This window comes from Drosophila yakuba, chromosome 3L, assembly GCF_016746365.2.
Source record: "Drosophila yakuba strain Tai18E2 chromosome 3L, Prin_Dyak_Tai18E2_2.1, whole genome shotgun sequence".
NCBI lineage: Eukaryota > Metazoa > Arthropoda > Insecta > Diptera > Drosophilidae > Drosophila > Drosophila yakuba.
The window spans coordinates 15,428,779-15,439,536 of NC_052529.2; positions in this window are offsets into that span (position 1 = coordinate 15,428,779).

Below are 10,758 nucleotides of genomic sequence, written 5' to 3' on the forward strand. Positions count from 1 at the left end.
AGTGGATTAGAAGATATACCCTTCAGGTGCCTAGCCAAGCTTTTTATCACATTTTCACGCTTAGCTCTGCGTTAGGAATATCACTTTGAATCAGTTTTAATCAAAGAATTATTTCTTGTTTAATCACATCCCATGGAAACCTAAATAGTTTATGTGTCGTAAGTTAAAAATGTCAGAATCTTTGCTCCTTGTATTTTTCTAACGTTTTAGTTTAGAATTTACATTTTCGTGCTTTAAAATTTGAACACGATTGACCTTCTAACCCATGTCACATCAATCAATGTGCTTAATTATGTATCAACTTTTTATTAGTTCTATTTGAACGCAAACAGTTTTCGTTTGAGCTGACCCGTTTAAGTTGACTCTTCATGTATCAACCATCAATTACTGAATTATTGATGGATATTAATAGCTTTTGGATGAAAAACTATACGAGTGCAGCGACGAAAATGTTTCAATTTATTTTTCCACTTTTCCCACAAACAGATATACGCAAAAGGCTGTATAAATAAGAAGTTAAAGGCCACAGGTCAAGTTGGTTGCTTTTCGGCTTATTCGCTCTTATGTTTGAGCACACGTTGTCGTGCAAGGACTTTTCCTTTTTGGGCTCAGCCTCTGCTTCAGTTTTTCCAGTCGCTTTTCCTTTTGCTTTTGCCATTTGCCTTAACCTTGCTCTTACCTGGTAATTAACACTTTGTGGAGCTCATAAATCTTTAAACATTGATTTTTAATGGTGGCATTTTAACGCTTCGTCGAGCAGGGGAATCAGCATGTCCTGGCCACCCAGGACACGTGCAAAACGTATACAGGCAAATGGAAGGGGCTGAATGCCCGTGGGAAAAATTAATAAATTATTGGGCCTGGGTGGGCAGAGTACACGTGACTGGTTGTTTTTCCTTCAGCGCTTTTCATTGCCGAATGTTTTAAAGTGTGCTCAATGGGTTTCCATGGCAGGCAAATCGTTGATTGTCGAGCTATATTTATAATAAATATATACAGTTTATGTAATAATATTGAATATTATTATCTCTAGCAACTATGAAAGTTGGCGATTATTGTTTACAAGGCATATAAAGATAAAGGACTTCACAGGATGTAGGTATCAATACATTTGGTGCATTTAGTACCAATAAACGAAACATATTGCATAAGTAAACAGCGTTTTTTGCACTTTTTTGTGTATTATTGGTTTTGAATGGAATCACATTTACATGGAAAGTACAAAAGTAGTTTATAGTTATGCTGCCGAGTACAGCATTTCCAGCATTCATTTTGTACGGGGTATTAAACGATAAATGCACTTGAACTTGTGTTTGCATTTCGAGTTCTCAGCAATTTCTCTTTGAAGCTCTTTGCATTAAGCGTGTATTTAGTGTAGTTTCGACACAAGCAAACCGGAAAAAAGGATACCCGACCAGCAAAGTCCGCTCAGAATTTGTATATGTAGACACAAGCGCACAAATAAATGTTGTTCTTCGCATTGTGTGTGTGCATCAGTGTGTTGTGTGTTGAGTGTGTGTTTGTGTGTGTGTCAACGAATTATGTCCTGCAGATGTCAGTGCAATACAAGCGGGAAACATGACAATTCCGCCTGCGACCGCCCACCAGAAAGTCCAACAGCAGTAGTTTGTGATGCGCTGCGAAGTATCCATAAGTATTCATGCATTTATGCGGGCGGGGTGCCACTCCCCCCACTACCGCCCACTTTCACCCACTTTCACGACCCACTTCTTGGGAGAAAGCTCATGTGTGTCTGTTTCTTTTCTCGTTCAAATCTCTACAGCTGACAGGGATGGCAATTTGTAGTTATTGTGCCATTTGGAGCTGGTTTAACTAAATTGTTTTGTTTAAAATATGCAACCAGCTGTATCCAGGCATTTATATATTTATCTATTAATAGAGCTTTGCGTTTAAACTCAAAAAAAGGATCTTAAATATATTTATAAATATAAAATAATCAAAGGCAGATGGAAAATGTGCTAAGGCAGAACTGCTGAAGAAACTTATAATTAATTTCAAAGATTTAGAGGATTGCCATCACTGGCTGGATTTCGGATGTTGTGGGTGTGGTCGATTGTGTTCCATTTGTCAACAGCAGCGTCGGGAGTGGGTGGGTGGTGGTGGAGCAGGACGTGGACTTGGACGTGGAACTGGAACTGAAACTGAAACTGGGAGGTTGGGAATTCACTGGACGTGGCAGGCAAAAGGCCAGAGGAGAAAAGACGCTTCTGTGCGGATTCTGCTCCTGATTATGGCACATCAGCAGCTTTATTATTATGCAAATACATACAAAATATGAATTATGTTAATGCCAAGTGTACACACCATACACACGCAGGACACACAGCTTTGTCCAGAGAATGCAGCTCCTCCGCTTAACGGCCTGCAAAGCCGTCAACTTTGCTCCGCAAAAAGTCCTCTTTTCGCCCCCGGAATCGGAATCCCCGCTCAAAAATCCTTGGCTCGTGTGAAAGTTTTGTTGTTTCTGTCCGGCGAAGAGCTCTTGGAAGCATACGGCTTTGCTAGATGAGGCTTTTCGCAGGATTTTGCCAAAGAACAATCAGTGGCGTGTCGGAGGCGATGAGTTTTCCAACTTCAGTGCGGTTGCAAGTGCCACAAGTCTAAAGTCTTAAGTCGGCTCTTGAAAGTATGTGCATCGAATGAATTTCATCGTAAATTGTCCCAATCATGTTAGCTTTAATCATTAAAATATTTCTGAAATATATTTGTAGCTTTAATCATAAAAATATTTCTGAAATATATTCGTAGCTTCAATCATTAAAATACATCTGAATTCATTAAAATACTTCTAAAAAATACATCCTTTAATTTATTCGATTTATACGTGTGATAAAATGCAACTTTATTTGAAAATCCTTAATTGTGGACTCCTGTTTTTATTTAATGACATACTTTCACATGCAAAATTGCAAGCTTTCCTTTTCAAAGCAAATACATGTGACAATGGTACAAGGAAATGCATTCAATTAAATATTACCTGCTCAGCATTCTTAGTATAGAATTAAAATGCAATGCATTTAAACATCAATTTATCCTATTCACTTATTTGAAGAGGGAAATTATTTGCTATTATAATTGCTTATCTGTGCATTAAGATTTGCAATTCCATTACATTAATTACATAATTGAAATGGCAAACATCATACTTTCACCCTTACTGCATTCCATTATTTTGCACCATAATTCCCCGATTGTACAGAAGCTCTTCAATCAAAGAGATTGAGAAACATTGCGGCTGTTCGGGGCTGAATATTGCGCCTGTTGTCATGTGAGCCAAGTGAAATTGCTTCCCATAGCTCGTATCCTTTCAAACACTTGGCAAACGCAATCAATCTTCGGCTATAAAGGCATACAGCAAAAGGCGAAATGTAATAATTTAATCGTATCCAAATGCAATCGCATATCTTTTCGCTCAATGCACCGGAAGTAATTGCAAAACTTTTTGTTTCATATGTTATTCGAAGAATGTAAGTTACAGGTATTGTTAAGCTATTCTTGATTAGGATCACTAACGAAGTCAATAAGCCTGTCCGTTTGTCCGTTTGTCTGTCCGTCCGTATAAAAGACGAGATCTCAAACGCCATGAGAGCTAACCAGTTGATACAGATTTCAAAGGGGAATACGTTAACTTTCATAATGAAATAAAATAAGAAACTACCCCATCTGTTAGAAATCTATTCAAAATAATCTGCATTTATAACACTAATGTAAGTAATTTCTCCCTGTGTAGATACTGCTCGTACCGCCGCTTTGTGGGCCACAAAATGGCATCGCATAAGGCGATAAGTGCAGCTGGGGCAGCAACAGAGGCTGCAGCCATAGGAAACAATACTAGTATGTCTCGGCTTAGATCTGGGTTTTTGCTGCTCGGTAATAAATTGTTTTTGCATAAAATTTCCAAGAAAAATGCCTGACAGTATAGGTCGAAGGGGGGGGGAAGAGAGAAAGACAGAGAGCTGGGGAAATGCATATAAAAATTGTTCACCTTTGCCTCGATTGCATATTTATCATTTCAAGCTGCCAGCAGGCAAACAGGGTGGTGTTGGGTTGCATTTCACCTGGATGGCTTACAAAGTTCACACACACACACACTCACGCACACACACACACACACACGCACACACACACATGCAGAATGCACGCATGGACTGTCAACACTTTGAACTGTTGCACCCGAGCTTCCATTTCCCTCGGAGCCTCCCATTCGAGCCATAGAAATTGCTAATGCATTCAACAGTCACATACGTCTTTATATGTTCATACATATCTCTATATGGCTTGCGAAATAGCTCAACTATATATATATATAAATGTAGAAATCAGTGCACCAGAGATACATATATCTATTGCCAAATCAATGCCTTCCATATTATGATGTGCTTGCTGTAACAATTTTACACAATTTCCCATTTGCCACTCGTTATTGTTTAATGCGCTTTTGGAAGTGGGCTATTATGATAATTTCAAGGGGTTTGCCATTGCTATTTAATCCGATGCCACTCGTTAGATATTTGGAATGCTCCATTTTAGATTATAATCAGAGATATTAACTTGAGTAGAATGCATCAGCTTAAGTTCGGTTTGCCATTAGAAGTAGGAGTATATTATCCTACATATGTATTGCATTGATTATCAGCATTGAAACATGTGCAAATGCTCAATAGTTATTTCAATATCAACCTAACTACTAAATAATGTGAGTTAGTACATAAAGAGTCAAGTTGAAAGTTGAATTTAAAAGTTTCTGAACTTTTACATTTATTACAAATTAATAGAGCATTTGCTTGTCATCGACTAACGCTGCGAACTTTGTTTTCCCCCTCTGTTGTCATGGAAAAGGACAAAAGCATGCTTGATAAAACAATTGCAATTTGTTTACACATGCATCCGACTCCCTTTCCCCACGACCCCCTCACCACCATATTTTCCGATTTAATAGTTTATTATGTAATATTATTATTATTTTGCCGTACGGCTGCATAAGAGTGAGCATTATTGATGGGCAAATGCGAGGGAAGGGTTTTTGTTGCCACTATTGTTATGCCATTTTGTGCCCTTAATTATAATTGCGCTTGTGATGATTTAACAAGGACAATAGACAAAGGACATTACTGGCCGCCAGATCCTTTGAGTGGCTTTCGAACAGACACATTTGGGCATTGCGGGTTAAATGTGCATAATTTCTGTGGCGCAATTCAACTAGTTGCTTGCGGGCTTAAATAATTGTCAATAAAGCGGAAATCTTAATCGCATTGGTTGCTTTTTCACTGTCCGTGAACAATGAGTGTAATTAACTTAAAGAGTCATTAAATATAACTTTACTATTTATTCCTTGAGTGATGAATTATGCATAAGTGATTAGACCACATGATGAAATCTAAAAAGCAATCTTCTTATTAAACTTTCGGAATGATACATTTTATTACATATAAATTATTTAAATATTTTGTTGAAATAAACCACAATTTTCCCTGTGATTTCGTTGCATATATCAAAATGTAATACCTTTGTTTTCCAATCAAGCTAGCCATCAAAAGTCTCGAATTCCGCACAAAGTATGCAATAAAGGAATCTATAAATTGCTTTCAATTGAAATTACCACCTCACCAAACTAGATGGATGCAGCCGGGAAAGCTCGCTAGCTGGATTTTCCCACTGGGCTGCCCCACCTGTTGATCCCCTTTTGGGGATCCGCGCTGCAGCTGCTGCAAATTTGCAGCTTCTGGTGGAATCTCCCCATTTTGTGGCACGTACACATGCACCCCGCCACACCCACGTCCAATTCAATGGCGTCTAATATGCGCACAAACGCTGGCACAATTTGCAACACAACAACACTGCTGCACCTTTGGAAAATTCGTAGTCGTAGTTTTTCCGCTCGCAATCCTGGTACGTAATGTTTGTGCTGCTTTTCCGCATGCAATTTTACGGGCATCTAAGCAGCGGCAACAAATTTCCGCAGTCCGTCCGCATCGATCCCCGAAAATCCCTTGTAACATTTTCATTTTGCATTGCGAAATTGATTTGGTCAGCAGTTTGCTGCCGTTCCCATTCCCATTCCCATGGAAATGAAAATGGAAATGCATATACAATATATATGAACGTGTATTTTATGCCAGAAAAGGATCAAGGATAAAGGATAAAAGGAAATTGGGCAAGTTCTGTTTCGGTTGTGGCCTTTCCGGCCACGAGTTTAATTACAATGTGAGCAATGTTGCAAGACGCCTTCCATTCCTGAAACAAGATTTATTTAAAAAAACATTAAGAGATACCTTCCAGATATTACATTTAAGGATTCATGAATTGGCCTTTAAGTGTGATTAAAAATGATTAAGCCTCATGGCTTCCTTCCTTTAAAAAAAGCTCTTTTAAAATGTTTAAACTTACCAAATCCCTTTTGTATAAGTTTAGATAACTTTTTTATAGTCTTTTTAATTTTTTAAATATTTTTGGAATAACTCTATTTATTAAATAACATCCATATGTAGATGCAACTTAAACCGCACACACAATGTGTGTTAAATCCCCCAGAAACCAACTCGAATGCTACTCTTTATGTTGCCTTTTTTCCAACGCATTCAATTCTATAAATGGAGATGTATACAAGTGTGTATGTGCCCCCGAGAGCAAACATATCCATCATATAAACAATTTCCCAGCCGCGCTTCAAGTGCCATCAGTGTAGTTTTGCTATTGCGCCATCGACGACAGTTTGGTTATGCTTATTCCGCGCCAGTTTACCTATTGGCCACCCAATACCCAATACCCAATGCCCAAGTGGACGACCCCCCAAAACGATACCTGCCCACAATCAATAATCAAATAAATCTGCGCCCTCGTTTCCACAAATGTTGCTGCAGTGGAAAACTGCAAAGAACTCAATAGATGCGACAAGCGGAGCGATTTTCAGCCATCTGTTCGAATGTTTGATTTCGGAAAAAATATGCAATGTGATGGAAAACTAAAGTAGCACGCCAAATGGCTGTTATTTATTATTGTTTATAAACTGACTTAAATAGTTTACATTCATTTTTAATTTGAATTTTAAATTTATAATACAAATTTGAGTAGTTTAATTGTATGTTTTGAAAGGGTTCATGATTTTAAAGACTTTTTAAATTCGTAAATAATTATATTTATATATATGGCAGACACATAGCCAACTTTGTATATACTTATATTGTTTAAAATACATAGGGTAAATTTCTAAGTACCTATATCAAAATATTCAAATAGTCGTATATATAGGGTTTACATGGCATTCTACCATCTAATCAGGAAAAACTTTTGTGCGCCTGCAGCTTTGCCGTATTTTTGGGGACCATCCAGCAGCCCTTGTTTGCATTTTTACTCTGCCATTAGATAAACAAAAAATTGAATAAAATTTGTTTGCCAGGTTAGAAGCAGGTACGTTTTTTTCCCAAATATTTTTTATTCCACTCCTCTCTTTTGTTTATTTTCTATTGCATTGCATAAAATCCCGAGCGCTTGCATATTTGTTATCCTTTTACTGTGATGTTTTTCGTTGCGCCCTGGGAATTTGTAGCTTTCGGCAGTTGGTCACTTTTTGCTTTGCTCTGGTTGTTGTGTGCGGGGATGTCCTCGTCCTCGTCCTCGTATTTGCTTGGGGTTTTAATTTAGCTGGTCATACGAAAAAAGTTTTTTGCCAATTTGTTGCATTTTGTTGACAATCCATGTGACAGGTTCCCCTCGTTCCCCGCAGCCCTCCATCTTCTGTGTATTTGTATGTCTGGAGGTCTGGAGGGTCGAACCTGCAGTTGTTGACTTTGAGTAGCTGGCAAAGTTCGGTTTTGAAGTTGGTTAAACAGTGGGGCGTAGGTTCTCCTATGCTCCTATGCTTCTCTGAATCTGTGGATCTGTGGGCGAGGCCATGTCAGCAGCTCGGTTTTTGTTTTCCAGAACTGGGCAAGAGTTTAAACCTAGTCTTTTTCCCCACTTTTGCTGACTAATTTTGCTGTGCAGGTTGTCGAATCAGTCGGTCTTGCAAAAAAGGCAACTGACTTTTGCCTTAAGCCACTGCCGGGTAATCACACATGCTAACTTGTGTGGTTTACACCTTATTAAATTTGTTTAAGCTCTAACTTCTTCCTATTTGAGAAAGCACATGTAAATGTTGGCTAATTAATAATTTTCCAAAATATTTTAGTTTATCTATGTATCTTTTTATAAGTGAATAATACGTCTTCTAAGTTTTCTAGTCTTCATTCTATGGCTACAACTGGATATAAGCTGGAATATCTATGTATATAAATTAGATAATCTTTAGCAGTAGAATGATATCAGATTGGGCCATAAATTTACTAGGCAATAGGTTCACTTATTCATCTGGACGCTTTCTGATTTTCCCAGTTTCAGTTTCAGTTTCCAGTTCATTCGCTAATTTACTACCGACATCCCTAATTAATCACCAATCTGCCCAGCATAGAGGCTATGCAAATATCACGCATACGCCTAGGGTTCCGGGCAGCGCCATCTGTCGTCCGTTTCTGGCGGGCATTGAGGCGTGAAGCCAGCACTACCCGCGTCACATTCGCTTTCTCACTCCCATCTGCATGCACAGCCACAGCCACATCTACATCCAGATCCACATCCATGGACTAATGCCACGGCAGCCGGCGGCGAAGAGATTTTCCGATTTGTGGGAATGACTTATGGGCCACTTTTTGACGCCACGGGGGCGAGGGGGGAGGGGTCGGGGGGTGTAGTTCCCCGGGTGTAGTTCGGAGGTATATCCTTTTTAAGGCACCTTAATCATGGCAAGGAACTTTTGGCTCGCATGAGGGGGAGCCTTTTAGCTTTTTGTTTGTAATGAAAATTGACATGTCCTTCGTGGGATTGTTGTCTGGGTGCCCTTTTTTTCCATCCACTCCCCTTCTCTCCCCCCTTCACTCCCCCCTCCACTCCCCCCTCCACTCTCCTCTTCTCATCCATCTGCTGTAGTTTGCTTTTGTTTGGCCCTGACGCTTTGTCTTCGCGCTGTTCATTTACCTTGGGCCATTCACAAACGGCCGAGGACACAAATTCTACCCAACGTCGGCATATCCCTTAATGCATTCCCCCCCTTATTTTCCCTTCTCCATCTCCTTTAGCCTGGAGCGCCCAGGAAGCGCCTAGCAGTTCCACCTACACCTCCCCTACAGCAGCTCCATCGCCATGGAGGCACCTTTGTGACGAAGATGTATCGGCTTGCTGCCAGGAATCCAACTGCCTGCCGCCTCCAACTTGTTGATGAATTAAAAATCAGCAAACACCGGGGAAAATGCGCTTTTGAGGGCTGTTCAAGTGGGGCGGATAACAGCGGCTTAATGGATCATGCCAGTAATTGCGGGATTAATTTCCACATTGAATTCCAACGAAATCCTTCAAGTCACTCATGTCAGTTCAGTCCACGTGGAATTTGCATAGCTTGACTATTGCTTGTGCTTAGCTACTTATCATTCTACCACAAATAGTTTACTCTACTTTTCCCCAAAAATATGTTAGCTATTGCTAAATTCCGGCGAGATGGCAATTAATTTATTTTTGCAAACCATTTTAATGCCGGCTAATTCCTGGGACATTGCATTGCAATCTTTTCACCTAATGAATTTGGAGTGGCGTGCTCATTATCCCCCAGCTGCGAATGGGTTTCTTTTATGTCCTTTCAGCGCCCAGGACTATTATCTTCGTGTTATAAAGTTATCTGGCCATCGCATCCTTCTCTTTGCTCTCTCTCTCTTTCTCTTTTTGGACGGCGACTGTGCGGCAGACAGTTCTCTTAATTGCTTGCCCGCGTAATTAATTTAATTTCGGAAAACTTAAAACTGGCTCCAACTCCTGCCCCCCCTTGGCCATCCTCCTAATGTCTCCTGTCTGGTGCATAATTAAAACAAAGCATCGGCTTGCCCGGCTTCTAATGAACTTGATTAAACTGTGAAGCGGTCAAGAAAACAACTTTTAAATAAAGTTTAAGAAAAAAAATTAATATGCCAATTTGTGTTACCTTTTTCTACCTCTATAAAGTTTTTCTTTCTGCCCCGTTGTTGTAGGTAACACGGAAAAAATTTTATTACACGGTTCGGTTAACAAAGTCTGCTATTGATTTCCTCTTCGACGAATTGGTAAAAAAGGCTCGATAAAGAAAAGGTTTTTAATAAAAATTAATTGAAAAGGAAATGGGTGAAAAAGTTATTCAGCAGTCGGGCTTCGAGGGGAAATGTCTGGAAAGTTTGATTTTTGCGCCTCTAATGATTGCAATCACGTTGGCTTCTATGCGACTGAGTCGTGGAAAAAGCTATTAAATTGATTAATTGCTCGATTTTTTTGGGTATCACAATTTTGGTCAGGAAGGAAGAGAATGATCTAATCAAATGATTCCCTTAAAATGTCATAAAGGAATGTTTACCTCTTGGGGATGCATAAACTCTTTAAGGGAAACAAATGCATTCATTGAATTCTACCATTTGCCTCAGAATACGTTTACCTTTTTAAATGAAGTGTTGAATTCCCACATGACGAGTAAACCACCAAAAACTCAACTAAACAAAACAAAAGAAAACAAAACAGCCTCGGCTTAATTGAATTTCAGAGCCAAAAGGCTTGTGCTTAGGGAAATCTTTTGATGTGAGTGAAACTCCCCTGGCGAACTCACTGAGTGATTGCAGTTGAAAACTCATGTCCTGGACATCCTTTGCGTCCTCTGCTTCGTACTCGTATTCCCACTTCTCTGGCTGTCAA